This window comes from Hyaena hyaena, unplaced genomic scaffold (genome assembly GCF_003009895.1).
Source record: "Hyaena hyaena isolate Hyena2069 unplaced genomic scaffold, ASM300989v1 scaffold_119, whole genome shotgun sequence".
In the NCBI taxonomy this organism is placed as follows: domain Eukaryota; kingdom Metazoa; phylum Chordata; class Mammalia; order Carnivora; family Hyaenidae; genus Hyaena; species Hyaena hyaena.
Genome location: NW_024080750.1, coordinates 1,153,888 through 1,172,176, shown reverse-complemented (window position 1 = coordinate 1,172,176; position 18,289 = coordinate 1,153,888). Strand labels below are relative to the sequence as shown.

Genomic DNA, 18,289 nt, shown 5'->3' with positions numbered 1-18,289 from the left:
TCATGGCACGCACCACCCCAGGGGCCTGGGTTCCTTCGTCTTCACGGGGCACGCTAGGCTACGCCTCTACCATCCTCCCGGGGATTAGAGCTCCAACGGACGGGAAGAGGGAGAGGCAAGATGTAAAACGAGTTACCCAGCACTGTAAGACTCTGGATGGCATCCTTCAACCAAAGGAACCCAGGCTAGCTGCTTTTTGTGTTTCACTGCTGCTTCACGTCGCCTGGGTTTTTTAAATATTGCTTTGAAGGGGGGTGGGGAGGTGTTTGGTCTTGGGTTTTAATCCTTGTTCCTACCTTTAGAAAATCATACAGGTGTTTAAGAATTCCTATTCGTACTTCATCCAGGTCCTTTAAAAAGCCGTTGAAGATGGGCACCAGGTCAGCTGCTGTTAACTGGTCCCCAAGAATCGTGGCCAGCTCATGGATCGAGAAGGCCAGGGTCCAGCACACCTTCCACGGGTGGTGCACAGAACACGGACAGAGCACGGGAAGCAAGCGTGAGTCACCGTCACCAAGGGCACAAATGGCATTTCTAGGGCAAAACTGACACTGCCAGGTGTCCGCCACCGAAGTCTCCATCTCATCAGAGCCTAGTAAGCACGCGAAAGGGCACCCCATGAAAACCAGGCCAGCTTGCCCGGCTGCGCCTCCCTTTCCTCCCAAGCAGATGACCCCCCCCCCCAACACACACACACAGACGCCTGAGTCCCGCGGGTGCCCCTTTTACCTGCACGTCAGAAGCCAGCATCTCGTACGTGTCTTTGAGGCAATGCCGGTTCTGCCTGCCAGGGTGAGCATCGCCCCTGGGCGTCTGTAGGCCAGTGAGTGGCTATGTCGACGTCGACAGTCTGGGCTCAAGCTGGGTCAGTCATCGACACGTACTGATCTAGCAGGGCTGAGGTATTATATCCTGGGAAACAGCAGAGAAAGGAGACCATCATCACGCTTGCAGGAGAGAAGGAAAAAGCTCAGAAAAACAAGGAGTCTGGAATCTGGAGGCGAAAACAGCAAAGCAGAACAGTCAGAGGCACTGAGGGCTTCCTAAAACCCTAAAAGCTCAGGGCTCTGGATTGGTGAACTTCTCTGGAGAAGGTGAACTTTCAACTTGGACCGAATGAGGCTGACGCAATGTCTAGACTCCTCCTTTCCAAATTTGTCCAACATGTGCTATCCCAGAGAACGTTCTGGACACCAATGTCTGGTCAGTCCGACGCATGCTGCTCTCAAGAACAGAAACTACCTTGTCCTGTAACTGCGCAGCACCCCAGGCCATACACTGTGACTGTCACCAGCTCTTCCCAACTGATGGGACACCGCCTTCCTCAGACATCACCCACTTACCTTTACTTCTAGAATGATAATGGAACACAATCATTTAAACCATTTACGAGATCTTACACAGCACAAGAAGCCAAGCCACAGACAGAACAAAACCACACATGGTTCAATCAAAGAATCTGTCACAACTTTTTCAGACCAAAAAAACCCCCACAAAAAACAAAAATCCAAACTGAAATGACTTGTATAGACACTAACTATTAAAGTAGAGATGTCAAATTTTTTTTCTCACACTTGATTTGCTTTATTAAAACACTATTCTAGGGGCACCTGAGGGGCTCAGTCGGTTGAGCGTCCGACTTCGGCTCAGGTCATGATCTCATGGTTTGTGGGTTCGAGCCCCGCGTTGGGCTCTGTGCTGACAGCTCAGAGCCTGGAGCTGCTTCAGATTCTGTGTCTCCCTCTCTCTGCCCCCCTCCCCTCCCCCCCACTCACACTGTCCCTCTCTCAGAAATAAATTTTTTTAAAAAAGAAATAAAATACTATTCTAGATCGTTCGAAAGACTAAACACTCCTTTAGAATTTGTGTTTCTTAAAGTAAGTCAGGGAGGAAATAGTAGCAACACAGACGATGAACGAAGATAAGTCATTTACATGGACGAAATATATCTGGTTCCCATGGCCATTCTTGAGTTTAACTTCAAGAATATGTGAAGTTTTGAATTGCTTTTCTTCTCAAGGAACAAACCTGCAATTTAGATTTATTCTCCTTGAGTGGGGTGGGGAGTTGCCTCTGCTCAGTCCCCCGAGGGTCCCTCTCCAGCACGGGGTCCGCCAGGCTCCTGTAGCGGCGGCGGGCACGTTACCCACTTACCCCACACAGGAAGCTGTTCTCCCGCTCCCCCTCAAGGAACCCTCTTTCTGTGCCGGAAATGACCTCCGCGGACCAAGACCAGCGCTTCCCTTGAAGTCAATGGTATCTCTCCAGATGTTAAAAAATACATTTGCACAGTCACAGCTGGCACGCTAGAGGTCAGTGACCTTAAGTGCCAGGGCAAACAGATGTCACACATTTTCATCTCAAGCCTCCCTGAGGCCCTGAGAGGGGAAGACAGGCTGATGTCGGTGAGAATCAACAACCTGAGTCGGCACCGACCGCTCTTGAAGCCCCGGGGACCCAGCGGGGCTGGCTGACCAACGCCCGTTAGGCAATATCACGAGTTTAAGACCTAAGCCATCTCAGAAGGCAGCACGCGGCCAACACGCCCGGCATTTCGTGGGAGCTGGAGGCAGGGCGCAAGGCGGGCCTGCCAGGGCGGGGGCGGCGGTACAAGGGGGAAGCCTGTTCCGTCTGAGCGAGAAGACATCGCTGATAAAGGAGGGTTTACCTGGAAAACCATTCTCCAGAGGGTACAAACCCTTCTGATGTTCGCCGGTGAGCCTTTACGTCAGGTCAACAATTACAATGAGCACGGACCCCAGGGTGACATGTTGGTCTCTGATCATTGATTACATTAGCGGAGATGAACCTGACCTTCTCTTCCACCCGTCACATGGGTTCCTACGTGCACTTGAAATGTCATCCTGTCTACCAGCTTAATGGATCCTGACAAATCAGCTCAATATATGATCCGGGAAAGTCGATTAATACACCTATAGGGGCTTCGTTTGCTCCGAGGCACGCTACCACATCGTCAAGCCCCAAGGTTTCCGCTGAAACATACTGCTGATTTCAACAGGGGACAGCACAAAACAGAAATATTTCGGTATGATAACCTAAGACCTCAATTTCTCCAAGTTAATAAATTCACATATATTAATATGCAATAAATCATTCTTCTTCCCTTGGGCATTAATCTGACTCTGGAGCCGTAGGTCCATTTGTTATATGCAGCTCCCACCCCAGGAGCCAAGGTGAGGGTGGGCTGACCACCACCCAGTGAAGGCAACCTCAAAGGGCACGGGGAGGCCATCTCCCCAGAAAGACACCTGGCAGGCAGGACACAGGTGAGAAGCGACAGGACCCCCTGCCCCCACCCTGGGCATTTTGCTACCAGGATGGCGCGCTTCCAGGCAGAGCAGAAGCAGCGAGCAGGGCCAACGCCAAGGAGCCGCGTCAGCCAGCCGCCCGGCCTCAGCTGCCCTTCTGCCACCTCTGGGAGAGAAAATAGTCCCGATCCTCTAAGCTCTGGGCGTTTTCTGTTCCCTGTTCCTTCTTTTGCATTTGGAAGCATCCTGACTGATCCCCGTGGGACCTACGAGCCCAGCTGCAAACTCGAAAGCCCTGGCACCCATCCCATAAGCCAAAGGTCTGCTCAGCCGAGCCTTTTCCAATCCTTCCAGAAACAGAGCCAAGTCGGAGGAATCTTTTCATTTTCTGTTCTCTCGCTTCCGCTGGTGACAAAGCAGCAGGACTCCGATCGTGACTCAACCACGGTAGAGGTGGCCACGCCTTTCTACTTAACTTGTGCTCTCCACCCTCTAGGCAACATGCTAACACCGAGGGTTTTCTTGACTGTTTTTGAAAACAAACCAGCAAAAGAGTCTATCCCCTCATTTCTTACTGATCAAGGACAACCTGAACAAACTCCTAGACATCTCGTATTCGGGCTTTTTCAGCGGGTCTTGTGTTTCGTTTTAGTGGAGCAGGCCTAGAGGGGAAGGGAGGTGAGGAACCCTGTGAGCCGCTAAGATCTCATTACCTGCGGTGCGGACGGGGCAACCGCTGGGGGCCCAGCCCTACCCGGGCTTGGGATGATCCATCATTGTGCGGGGACGGAGGAGAGGCCAGCACGCCCAGGACTTCACGGTCCTGGACCCCTCCTGGATTTTCACGCTCTAGTCTCACCCCCTCTGTGAAGGACCCCAGCTCAAAGTGGTCCCGGAGCACGTTTCTAGGAGTTAGGAAGGCGCCGGAGTCTCCCGCCACTGGCGAGCTGGAAAGTGTCAGAGACACGAAGTGAGAGCGGACGGGGGGCTCCCCCCCTCCCTGAATGCGGGTTCCCGGCCTGCAGGATAAGAACTCTGAGCCGCTGGCCTCTCAGAGTCTCTCCTCCGAGACACAGCATGGCGGGACCACCGCTGGAGCGACCATGTGCCAAACGGGCATCTACAGAGCGAGGGCCGGACATGGCGGGCCACCCGCTGAGGCCTGGGTCAACCTGCAGCTCTAGGAGCCGCCTGAACCCACCCTGTGCTATTACCGAAAGCTGCAAAATACCAGTGAAATAGGGCACGTATGTGGTTAATCCCCCCCCACCCCAAGAACCAAGACTCGTCATCTTTGGCGAAGAGAGAAGATACTTGCTGGTCCCCCCACTCCTTGTTTTTGTGGAGAAGAGTCGGGTTATCAATCACCTGATTGATTGGTTGTCTAGTTATCCAAAACATGACCTTAAGAACAAAATTAAATTTGCCATTTATCATCTCTGCCAAGATATATTAATAAAAGAAAACGCAGCTTTGTGATTTCTGTCACATCCTCGGCAGCAGAGGCAGAGGGCAGACACTTACTGGGCCGTGTGATATCCTGGCCGCGGACAGCTCCTTCTGCCAGGACGAAGCCGACAAAGCCGGCTGACCGTCAGCGGCAGGGCTGCGGCCTGAAATGGGCACTTCATTTAGCCCTTCTGCTGGCTTGTGCGCGGGCTCATTCACAGAGCCAAGCTGCGCGGCTCTCAGTGTGGCTGATAATACCTGAATCTGAGCTGCAGGGAGAGAAGTTTCAAGAATTTTAATAACTTTATTTGGTTGGCAGGGATTCGCTTCGGAGGGGTCTTCGCAACTAGGCGGCCTGGCTGGGGGCAGACCCCGCAGGTGAGCACCTTCCACTCCTCGGCCACGGCCACGGCCGAACTCCGGGCTCCCGGAACGAGCTCTCAGGAGGTGGTGATGTTTACGGCCATTAACTTTAACTGTTCCAGCCAAACGCCAGCCGTGCACAGAGCATCAAATCGGAACTCGAAACACCTCAGTTAGGACAATCAGACCCTGGCCTCCATCATCTTGCCCAGTGTCTGAATGCCAGTGTCTGCGAGGTCCAGCTGCTCGGTGATGGGGTCCTGCTCCCCCATTCATAAAGCAGGATGGAGGCCGTCTCCACCACACACACGCACGGACTCACACACACGAATTGATCCAACTCCATACACACACAGATGAGCAGAGATCTCGCTCACCAAACCCTGAGGGCCCCTCATTTGTCCACAGCGTTAGTGCTTGAGACCCTCCTCACAGTAAAGGTGACATATTTCACACACCTTGCTGTGAAAGCAAACTGATGTCCACGTCCCCAACCTCCAAACACACGTGCATGCGCGCACACACACGTTCCTACATCCTGTTTTCTACTAGTTAAATTCAATAGACCTCAAGGTTCATTAAAATGTTTAGAGCTTGGAGCTGGCTCCCTGCTGGGCCCAGGGCAAGGCCCCATGTCTTCAGCACAGCACACCAGGCCCTCCCCAATGGCCCCAGTCACATTTCTAGTCACAACCAGCTCACGAATAGCCAACGTCTTGTTTATTTCTGACACTTTAGGGGGTCACAGATCCCTGTGAGCTCTGATGAGAGGCCCCGGGTCCTTCCTCGGAAGGAAAATAGGCACAAAATATACACGTGAGGTTTTACAAAGGACGATTTTGAGGAACTGAAGGAGCCCTTGGAAATCCATGCCTCTCAGCTTCCCTGGAAGGTGGGTTCCCAGCCATCATCTTTCAGGCCCCCATGAAACACTGCCTGCTCTGCAAGGTCTTCCCCTAGACACTTCCCCTGTCTCCAGGAGTCGTGCCCCATCGTGCAGCCATGACATGTCACGCGCCCTCCTGTCCCAGCCCTTGCCGCACCCTGCACCCGTGGCCTGGCTACACAGTCCCCTCCACCTGACCATAAGGCTCCTCACAGGTCGGTCACTGCTGCCCCAGGACCCGGCATGGGTCCCCGCACTGAGCCTAACGTGGCTTTAGAAACATGTTTTCCCGAAACAGGCCTTTGTCTATAGCTATTAGAAGTGATATGTTACATATGCTCATTCCTTCAGCAAACATTGGCTTAATTTCCTTTATAAATTTAAAGAGAAAGAATAATCAGAGGGCTAACTGGATTTTCACATTTCCTTTCCCGAAAGCTTCACAAATCTTTGCCCGGCAACAGCAGCAAGTGTTGTTTTTTCCAATTTCCCCAACCCGAGGAAGAATACAAATATAGCACTGTTTAGAGCCAGAAGAGGCGTGATAATGGATATGGATCGCAGGCCCGGCTCCCAGATCAGATGCTCAGTGGGTGCACTAGTCATAAAATGAAAAATACCCCAAAGAAGAAGTTGTACTTTTCCTTGCTGTACAAAGGCAAAAACCTTAAAGTTTGGCTAAGGGCTGAGTTAATAGGCTCCAAAAGGAGCACCATCCTTAGCTGTTCATAACTAGGAAAAGCATTACAACGTGGAGAATGATGTAACAGCAGCCAAGGAGCTGGTAAAATTTCCGCCGCTACAGACAGGCCCACAAACGAGCGCCTTTACATCAGCGCTACTTCGGGCTCGCACAGCTGCGAAACCAGGAGGCAAAACCCAACAGGCACCTGTCCAGAGACCCCCAGGGCTCCGGTGCGGGGAGACTGAGGGAGCCTCTCGTCCCCACGTGCGCACCATGTGCGTCAAGGTAAGCACAGGGGCTGCAGCGCACGGCCCACGACGGACGGCATTTACCTTGAACATCTGGATCATCTGTCATATGCTCCTGTAAACTATCACAGACTGAGCCTCGCTCCTGGCCACGCGGCTGCCACGCACAGTCTCAGGTCTGCTGCAGCCTTCCTCATGTGGCCCAGAGCCACTCAGAAGCAGCTCCAGGTCCTTGCTTGTGTCAGGGAGAGGAGTTCGCCAATAACTGAAATTACTGAATACACCCTCGGGACTCTCTCGGCCGGTCCCGGAGCCCGGGCCAGGGTGGCCGTTGATGGGGAGGTCGTTCCTATCAGGGAGCTTCGAGAAGGCCCTGGGCTCTGGGGAAAGCCTGGTCAACTCAGCTCTAGCCAAGGCAGCGTCTTCCACTGAGGTTCCCACTATGGCATGCGAGGAGCTTCGGCACGGGAAATCACGGGTGCAGCCTCCGTGGGCAGGTCTGGCTCCATCTGCACCGGCTTTGAGGAACTAGGTTAAGATAGAGGGGAACACTTTCAGCACCATGTCATAGACTGGAAGTAAGATGGGAAAACATGAAATCCACATCCTCCCAAGCCTGGTCCCCCTCATTCCCTGGCGAACCAACCCGCTCTGCCCCACTGGGGTATCATGTGTAGTGAAAATGCCACTCAAAGTGCAGCCAATCCCTCCATCATATTCTTGTGGTGAATGACCCCGGCTTCTGCCGACACGCGTCCTAAGTCAGATGGCATGTGCTTACTGCTCATTAGTACCTCCACCAGGGGGCAGGCATCGGAAAACAAAAGGTACCAAGCGACACTGGGGAGTGCTATTTGCTAACCACTTGAGGAGCCTCGATGAAGAAGGTGTGCACTCGGGCCTAACACTCAGCAGGAGCTCGGTGAATCTGGACTGACAACGATGGAGGGCAGGACGCACCAATCTCAAAAAAGACGTGTGCTATTGGAGATGTAAATTACTACTCTCGTGCTCGGGTGTGAGGCTAACAATGGATAGCCGCTTGTAAACGACCTTGAGTGGGCTGGTTACCATTGTACCCGTGATCCTCAGAGGAAAGATGAACAAATCCAAGATTAACCTCTGAAACGTACTAGAAAAGCAGTATAGCATCTACTAATGGTAGGTCAGGAATGTCCACTTTACGTGCACATAACATCCTCCCACGGCATAAGCGTACGTTTGAGAGATTTCACATCTTCCCTATGTAAATTATCCAAAGAACTTCATTAATCAAAAAGAGAAAATTTTCTTTATAGGTTATTTAATCACTACTCTCAATGAATATTTTATCTAAATTTAGGAGACACAGTAGCTTCATTATTTATAACCCAGTAGTCATGTTTCAAAATCATTATTGCAATTACTTTTTGCTTCTTTACATAATTAAAGCTCTAATATTCCATCTTGCCCAGGAGGTCACTGTTACTAAAACTCCAGACAAGATAATTGCTAAAATTTTAGGTGGACACTGGGGGTGATGCGCGGGCCCCGGGAGCCATCCCTCTCGGAGCTCACCAGGCCGCCACCTTACCACAGTCGCCTGCGTCGGGTGAGCCGGCGGCGAGATCAGAGTCCAAACCCTGCGCTGCTGGTCAGATGCTGAGGGTGCCGTCTTCTCCAATGTAGAAGCCGGCCCTGGAGGGGCTCGCAAAGGTGGAAATGAAGGGGCCCAGGGACTGGAAGGCCGCCTGGTGCACCTACGAGCGGAGAGAACAGCGGGGTCAACGTGGGGTCGGTCACGTCAGACCCCAGGCCGGGCAGCTGGCTGACCAGCAGACTAGTCACCGTCGCCAAATCATGTCTAGGTAGGCCGATTTTCTAAGGCTTTCTCCAAATTCCAAATAAACTATTTTTTCGACAGAAAATAAGGAAAAACTTGAGTACCATCGTGTAGTTTCTATTCTTCTGGAATTTTAATTCCACATCAAACGACTCCCCACTCTACAAAGGGCCTGCGCAGACTATGAATCACAACAGGCATGTTTGTGAGAGGAACAGAACAGGGAACTCTCCGGTTAGAGTATTTGCCTTCTCATGTCTCATCTCTACGATATTCATCCACTACAAATGTCAGGGTGTGTGCCACATTCTACCACGCGCCAAGGCTCCTGAGACTGTGAGCGCGCTAACTCTCACAAGGTCTAAGTGCGCCAGTGAGTCAGTAACTGAAGAGACACAAGTTTGGAAGCCGAGATGAGGCCAATCACTCGCGGTCGCCGGCACTTACCCGTCGGCAGGGGTCGCTGATAAGTCTAATGAAGAGGGGACAGCTGGGCTCTGCGGACCGCGGAGGAGGCGCTTTAGGAACCGCCACAGAACACTCCGTGCAGGCTTTTCGCATCCCCCAAACGTTACCTGAGCAGAGCTCAAACAACTCTGGGATCTACCAAAGTAATCAAAATCGTGCTACTCAAACTTGGTTATCCCGAGGAAGGGCAGAACCCTTTTCGAGTGATGTGATTAAGGCATATCCATAAAGTAATGACAAGGAAGAGGGAAATATATACTAGTCTAAAAGGAATCATTTGAAACGAAGAGAAACTATGGTAAACAGAATAAGGAAACATTCCTTTATGTCTTAATTCTAGTAAATGACTTGGTTAAATTTGACAACAGATAAAAATCCCTACAAAGGCAAAATGGCTGTTATTTGTTATGTGAATATAGAGAAAAACTGTGAATGACCTTAAAATTTAGCGGATATCCCCGCTAGCTTCCCCATCCAGGTATTACGGTCTTTAACTAGGGTCCCTTAGTGATAGAAGGTAAATCGTTAAAAACCGACAGTAATGCAAAATAATTCCTATCCACAGAAATGCAAACTGTGTCCAGTGCACTTGATTACCGCCCTGGACTCTGAGCAGTTTTGAATCTACGTGCAAGTTCACTTCACTGTCCGTTGGTCTGACCTTAAACGTGTGGCACTTTGAGTTCCCTATTAAGCCCAGGGTTATACCTGACTAGTCCCCTCACTAGTAAAGGACTTCAATAAAATCTTTGACATCTCACTTGCTATCTGTATGAGGGTCATGATTACATCCTCTTTTAAAATTTACCCTTCAAAAATGAGGCTTTGGTTTTTTGATAGCCTAACGTGAAACAATCAGCCAAAAAGCTCCACAAATGGGAAAACCTAATCGTGGAAACATCCACCTACAGAAAGGTTAGGGTGTCGGGCACTGCTGCTCTTCATTCAGACTCATTACGTAGAAGAGGCAACACTCGCTATATATTCAGCGCGACGGCCTACTAAGAATTATCGGGGGGGGTCAGAAGTATGTTGACGTGGTACACGCGTGAAATAAAATGAGCTTCTGAACTTAAATTTAAAAATCAATTTAAAGAGTATACTTTTTGAGGTTACATTCTAACCATACAGGTTAGACATCGTGTCCGATAAAAATCCTGTCCAATAAAAGTCCAATTAAAAACTTAGGCTGGACGTCCCGTCAAGTGGAAGCGGCCAGCCCTGGGTTAGCGTAGTTCTGCACAGGCACCGGGGAGCAGGGATGAGCACGACAGAGTGAAGACCGCACACCAGCGAAACCGTAATGAGGTTGTGCTGAGAGACACACATGTGCTCTGAGCAAAATGTTACGGGGTCGCTGAAGGGGGAGGAATTCACTCTCTCCGGCGCAGTGGGCAGGGGGCTGAGAGCCTAGACAAGGAGAGGACTTGGCAGACGGTGTACACACTCAAGCCGGGTTTAAAGTGTGACTTGGGTCCCACCAGGTGGGGAAGACACCGGAAAGAGCGGGCGGTAATGAGCAGAGGTGTGCAAGGGGAAAAGCAGGAAGGCCCCACGGGAGCCGAAAGGCCACCTGCTGGCTGGTGAAGTGGTTCTCGGGATCACGAGGGGATTTATGGGAAATGCAGACCCCTGGGCTCTACCCGGCCCCTCCCCCGCCCTCCCCGCTTCCGCTGCATGGCCAGAGGTGAGACCTGCCCAGACCAGGGAAGGTGGCTGGAAGTCAGGCAGGGAAGGTACTTATGAAGGGACCCAGAAAGGCCAAGAAGGGTCTGAATTTTAACCTGTGATCTAGAAAACTCCCGCCGGTCTTGGAGCCCAGGAGCGAGGTGGTAGAGCAGTGTTCTAGAAGGAGTACGTGGAGAAGGGACAGAGTGGCTTAGACAGTGAGAAGAGACTGGGGAGAGTGACTAGTGAGGAGGCGACAGCAAAAGACCACGGCAAAGTGGGCTGTGGTTGCTTCCGCTCTGTTCCACGGACCAGATGCCTAACGCACATGGGGAAACATTATAGCTTCACCAGTCAAGAGATGCGGAACGGATGAATGCAAAATTGAGCTGTCATTCCGACCCAACAGAGTCATAAACACAAAACTTCACACTCGATTTTAAAAGTGCCCTAAGAAGCGCGTCAGCAATTACAACTGGCAAAACTTCACATACCAGAAATTTCTCAGTGGCTTCTTGTCCAACGGCATGACAAATATCACCAAAATTTGCAGCACGCACCTTAAAAAGGCAAAAGGCATACCGTTATCCTCAGCCTTCTTTCTGTCTCATCAAATCGTGACAAGGAACGAGCAGAAGCCTCAAGGGCAATGACTCCTCTAGTCAGGCACGTAACAAGCAGCTTGCTGAGCCCGCTGCCCACACGGCCCAGCCCAGTGCCTCTGGCGCACTGGGAACAGAAGACTTAACACAGAGCACCCAATCCTAGGACGTTCTGGCTCCTAACTGACCTCAATACATAATGCCATCTGCTTAGCAATTAAGCACAAGAGACCCTTAATATTCTCTGCACGGTAGATGAGACTTCTCTTCTTACCGAGGCATCATTAAGGGGAGACCAGAGGGAAGATGGCCAGTGACGCAGCAAGAAGGAGGAGGGTGCGCTGTTCGGGGAGGCGTGGCAATGGCCTTGGAAAGGAAGAATCTGGTAACCCAGTGAACAAGCCGTCAAAAGGGAAGGGAGGGGCAGGGTTGGAGCTGGAAGTCACGACAAAGGTCACAAGGGTTCCGGAACAAAGCAGCGAGGGAACGAAGGGCCGCGCGTGTCGGGACACCAGCGTCTAACTGCAGGCCAGCGGGTCCCGTTGCTCATGCTCCCGCGTCTAGGAGCAGCGGGCTGACTCGCGCAGGACGTCGTCTCCAGGCCCCCGTGCAGGCCTCTTCCGCCAGCACAAGGCACAGGCTGTCCTTACACGGTTCCCCGCGGCCACATTTTCCTGCCAGCCCGTGTCTACTGAAGAAGTCAAGAAACTGCAAAGGAATCAATTTTGAATCTTCTAACTTTTGGAATTTTTTGAGCTTCCCAACTCTGTGTACCAACCTTCGGAACCTGGAAGAACTTCCTAGCGCCACACAAGTCACAGATGCGAGGGAGCAGCAGGCGTTGCGCCGTGTTCTTGCTCAGCACCAAGGCCACTTTGCAGATGATCTAGAAGTGAGAAAAAGGCGGAGTCGCTTGAAATACCACAGCACACATACCGCACATACCACTAACTAAATTCCAAAAGCTGATATTCGAAATACTGCCAAAATATCCAGGAAGTAAAAATGGAGAACACCTTCTTTTGAGTTCTGTCAAGTTATAGGATCAATAGAAGGCCAAATATTCCTCACGGTTTACTTAGGTGAGAGTCTGTCTGAGGCTCAAGCGTTGCCATTTGCCAGGTACCTAGCGTGTGTCCGAAGCATAAATGAACAACTTACTTGTGTTAGCTCATTTCACTTTCCCCAAACCATATGACCCAGGTATTACTCATCCTCATGTTTGCAGATAAAGAAACTAACACTCAGAGAGATTAATGTGACCCAAACCCACCAGTGGTGAGGTAGGAAGTATATAACAGCTGGTCAGAGTAGGAAACAGTTGGTCGGCAATCCAGTAATCGATTACTGGGCATTTATTCTAAAACTACAAAAACACAAATTCAAACACTATAAACACTATGTTTATAGCAGCATTATTCACAACTGCCAAATTATGGAAACAGCCCAAGTGTCCATCGATAGATGAATGGATAAAGAAGATGTAGGGGCAGGGCGTGTGTGTGCGTGTGTGCACGCGCACACACAACGGAATATTACTTGGCCATAAAAAAGAAATGAAATCTTGCCATTGGCAACAGCATGGATAGAGCTAGGAAGCAGAATGCTAAGTGAAATAAATCAATCAGAGAAAGACAACTACCATATGATTTCACTCATCTGTGGAATTTAAGAAATAAAACAAACAAAGGGAAAAAAAAAAAGAGAGAGAGGCAAACCAAGAAACAGACTCTTAACTTTGGAGAGCATACTGGCGGTCACCAGAGGGGAGGTGGGTGGGGGATGGGTGAAATCGGTGAGGAGGATGAAGAGGAAGGCCACCTATCATAATGAGCACTGAGTAATGCATGGAAGTGCTGAATCGCTAGACTGTACACCTGAAACTAACACTACACTGGATGCTAACCATACTGGAATTAAAGGGAAAGGAAAATGACTGGCAGGCGCCGGGGAAAGATAATGGGCTGGTAGAAACTATAAGAGAGCAGATCCTTGAGAGAAGGAGGCACGCTGGGTAGAAATGTACGTTGCTGCTGCTTTTCTGCCGGGCCCGCCCCGCCCCATCCGCATTGCTACACAGTGTAGCTGGACCTCAAGCAAAAGGTACAGCATTCCCGGCTTGAAAAGTCGGAGGAGAGAGAGGGAGGTTGCCAGAACAGCAGAAAAGTGAGGGCAGACATCTTGAGAAGGAAGGAAGGAAGGAGAGATCTCAAAAGGGGTGATCGCCACCCCCACCCCTAGATCTGTGATTAAATACTACTCTCATTCTTGGCTGAACTCAAAACCGTGCATACACAGAGGAGACGGAGAGGTTCGCCAGGAAAAGCAACTGCTCGAAGGCAGAAGTAACTGAATAGTTTCAGCTGCTGACTACCACAGAGGGAAGAACATCTGAACTGTTTACTAGAACAAAGGCAACACTCTTCAGAAGAAAATAACAGAATCCAGAGTTTCTACGATGTTTTATCAGTAGGCTAACAATAGACAATAAAAAACTCATAGCCAGTACACTTACCATGAGGAGCACTGGGTAGTGTACCGAATTGCTCAGTCACTACAGTGTACACTTGAAACTAACATAACATTATAGGTTAACTATATTAGAATTAAAATTAAAAGTTTAACGTTGAAAAAACATAAAAACAAAAACACATTATTTAGAAAAAAGTTCATAGACATGACATAGGCAGATGTGACCCCAGTCAAGAAAAATACAAGTCCATAGAAACAAACCCACAGAAGACCCAGATGTTGGCATCAGCAGACATTAAAGGGACTTTGAAGCAGTTCAAAGACTAAAAGGAAATAGAGTCATATTGAACGAACCGAAAGGAAAGAAATGGAAACTATAAAAAAAGAACCAAGCCTTCTGGTACTAACATAGTAGCTTGATCTGACTTGCCCTCTTGTATATAAAGTTACAGAATCTTGAAGAAAAAAATTAAAAACAAGCATGTGAGAGCACTGGAAAGCAGCCTAAAGGCAGAACCTGGAGGGGGGTCGTCCTTGAAAGACGAACTGCAACGGGAAGGGTTTGCAGGGGTTAGGTCCAAAATGTGTGCATTCAATTTGCTGAAATCTTTGGAGGCCTGCTAAACTCCACGTGCATCAGGGAGATCCCAGAGGGCCCGGCAAAGAGCAGTGACCAGAGGTTTCAGCAGCTACTCACCACAAAGGAGAGAGCAGGGAGGTGGAGATCAGACAAAACAAATGCCCACTACTTCAAAAATCACCTTTAGAGCGCTTTATAAAACAAAATAGCCATCTTATTACAAAAAAAAAAAAATCACTTTACAGAAATAAAACAGCATCCAGACTCTCTGAAGTGTATCATTTATAATGTCTGGTGTTCAATTAAAAAATAACTACCATGGGAGTACCTGAGTGACTTGGTCAGTTAAGTGTCTGACTTCAGCTCAGGTCATGATCTGGTGGTTCATGGGTTTGAGCCCTGCGTCGGACTCTGAGCTGTCAGCTCAGAGCCTGGAGTCTGCTTCAGATTCTGTCTCCCTCTCTCTCTGACCCTCTCCCCACTTGTTCTTTTTTTTTCTCTCTCTCAAAAATAAATAAACATTAAAAAATTTTAAAAAATAACTACTTATGTGTTGACAGGAAAAGGTGACCCATAATAAAGAAAAACAGTCAAACGAAATCGATACCAAGATGATCCAAATGTCACAACTATCAGATGAGGACTTTAAAAAGCTCTTGTAAATGTATTCAAGGATTAAGAGGAACAGAGAAGCATAAAGAAGGACACCGAGGGGCGCCTGGGTGGCCCAGTCAGTTAAACATTTGACTTTGGCTCAGGTCATGATCTCACCACTTGTGAGTTCCAGCCCCGCGTCGGGCTCTGTGCTGACAGCTGGGAGCCTGGAGCTGCTGCGGATTCTGTGTCTCCCTCTCTCTATGCCCCTCCCCTGCTCATGCTCTCTCTCTCAAAACTAAATAAACATTTAAAAAAATTTTTTAAATAAAAGAAAAAAGAAGGATACATAAAGAATCTCTATATCACAGAGATACGGTAACTATAAAAAAGGTGAGAGCAGAAATGCTAGAGCTGAAAATCACAATAACTGAAATTAACAACCTAATGAATAGACCTAAGAGCAGATTAGGGATGACAAAATGGGTCACTGAACTTAAAGACAGATCAATACAAATGATCAAATCTGCACATTAGAGAGAAAATGTCTAAAAAAACCAAACAGAACCTCAAAGACATGTGGGGCAATATGAAGTATCTGACTTTGTGTAATCTAAGTCCCCGAGGGAAAGGAGAAAAGAGAATGGCACGTAAAAGAAAAGCACTTGAAGGAACACTAGCCAAAAGCTTCCCGAGTCAGGTGAAGGGCACCAGGACACAAATCTGCACAGTTGAATAAACACAAATCCAGATGAGCATTCTCTCTGCAAAGATAAAGAGAAAAATGTTGAGAGCAGCCAGAGGAAAAAAAGGACACCATAAATACAGGTCCAGATGAATGATGGCTGACTTCTCCAGAAGACTACAGGTGAGAACTTTAAAGCAATGCAAGAAATAAATAAATAAATAAATAAATAAATAAATAAATAAATAAATAAAACCATCAACCCATAAGTCTATATCTAGTAAAACTATCCATCAAAAATGAAGGCAGGGCACTTGGGTGGCTCAGTTGGTTGAGTGTCTAACTCTTGATTTCAGCTCAGGTCATGATTCCAGGGTTGTGGGATAGAGCTTAAGATTCACTCTCTCTCCCTGTAATCCTCTCCCTCGCTCACATGCACTTTCTCTTTCTCTAAAAGAAAAAATTAAGGCAAAATAAAGATATTTTTAAATACACAACAGAGAGATTTCATCCTTAGCCAATCAAGCTAAAAAATGTACTGAAGTTCTTTCGGCTGAAGGTATGATACCAGATGGAAACTTAGATCCAGGAAAGAAAGGAAGAGTACTAATATGGTAAAAAAAAAAAAAAAAAAAAGTGAGGATTTTTTTTTCTTTTCTTAGTTTCTTCAAAAGATATGATTGTTTAAATCAAATATCATAATACTGTATTATCAAGCTCCTAAGGAAGGTATATGTATATGTCCCAATGTGTGTGAAAACAAGAGCACAGAGAGGAGAGGAAGTGGAATGACTTCATTGCAAGGTGTTACAGGTTTGGAAAACACTCACAGAGGAATTAAAGTATAGCACTACACAAATACTCAATTAGCCCAGAGGAAGGCAGGAAAGAATGAACAGAGGAACAAAAACAGATGAGACAAATGGAAAAAAAAAAACCCAAAGTGGTAGAATTCAATCTCAACATAATCAGTAGTTACATTAAACATAAGCAGACTGAATGTTCCCATTAAAGAGCAGAACCGGTCAGATTGGCTCTAGAAGCAAGGTCACCTCCATGCTCACGGAAGTGGGAGTACTTTAAATATAAAGACATGTAAGGAGGAGAGTAAAAGGACACAAGCAAGGACACTGTGACAAACTGTTAAGTGTAAGAGTCCTGGAGGAGTTCCATGAACATGGCCATAGACTACGAGATGCAGACACAACATCACTCCTTAATAAAAGGGTCAAAATACCACAAAGATATAAACATAAAAGCTTTACATGCTTAAAAGGGAAAAGATAGGCCTAAAAATAGTTTCTCCTCCTTAATAAGCTAGAAAAATATAAGCAAACTGAACTGAAGCAAGTAGAAGGCAGGAAACAATAGGTAGTCAAAATCAATGAAAAAGCAAACAATAAAGAAATCAACAAAGACAAAAATAGGTTCTTTGAAAACATCAATAAAATTGATAAAGCCCTAGCAAGACTGATCAAGAAAGAAAAAAAGGATGAGGGGCACCTGGGTGGCTCAGAAGTGTCTGACTCAGGTCATGATCTCACAGTTTGTGAGTTCAAGCCCAGAGCTGAGCTCCACATTGCCAGTGTGGAGCCTGTTCGGGATTCTCTCTCTCCCTCTCTTTTGAAAGAAAGGAAGGAGGGAAGGAAGGAAGGAAGGAAAGAAGGAAGGAAGGAAGGAAGGAAGGAAGGAAGGAAAGAAAACACAAACTACCAGTGTCATAATGAAAGGGGAAAATAGTATAGATCTTACAGGCATTAAAGAGATAAAGAAATAGTATAAACAACTTTAGCCCAATAAATTTAACAACTTAGATGAAATTAATAAATTCCGTAGAATACACAACTTATCCAAGCACAAATGAAATGACAAATCTGAATATAGCCCCTTATCTGAATTGGATCTGCTATCTCAAAAGACATCTCACAAAGAAAACCCTTGGACCAGAGGTTTTACTGGTAAATTCTAACAAATATTTAAATTCTAACAAAATTGGGGGATGCTGATTTTGAATAAGATCTTTCAGAAAACTGAAGAGCAAGGAATGCTTCCCAACTCATTGTTTGAGGCTCAAATACCCCAGATTCTAAAACATGACAAAAAAGATAATAGGAAAAGAAAATTGCCTACAACAGTCTTCTTGAATATAGATGTGAAAATTCCTCAACAAACTGTAAGCAAATAACGGAGAAGGGAGCACTCTTCATGGTAGAAGATCAATGCGAACAATCAACAGACGCTACGCTAGTAGGTGGAAGTTGGCAAAGCACGCTTACAAGGTCTCTGAGTGGCTCCCCTTCTTTCATCCGGAGGGGAAAGAAGTCCCTGAAAGCTGTGCAGACACCACCTCTATCTCCTAAATCACCAGAGTTAACACGAGCCAACGTCAGAACAAACTGAAGTCTTGGGCCTCCCGCCGGGACACGCGAGAACATGTGACTTTGTGTTTCTTGCCAGAAACTCAGAGCCTGAATCTCATCATGAGGAAACATCACACG

At 47.9% G+C, this 18,289-nt stretch overlaps 1 pseudogene; it reads right to left on the bottom strand.

Annotated features, from left to right (window-relative positions):
- LOC120234865 overlaps positions 1-18,289 on the bottom strand; it is a 66,587-nt pseudogene that overhangs the window by 7,826 nt on the left and 40,472 nt on the right.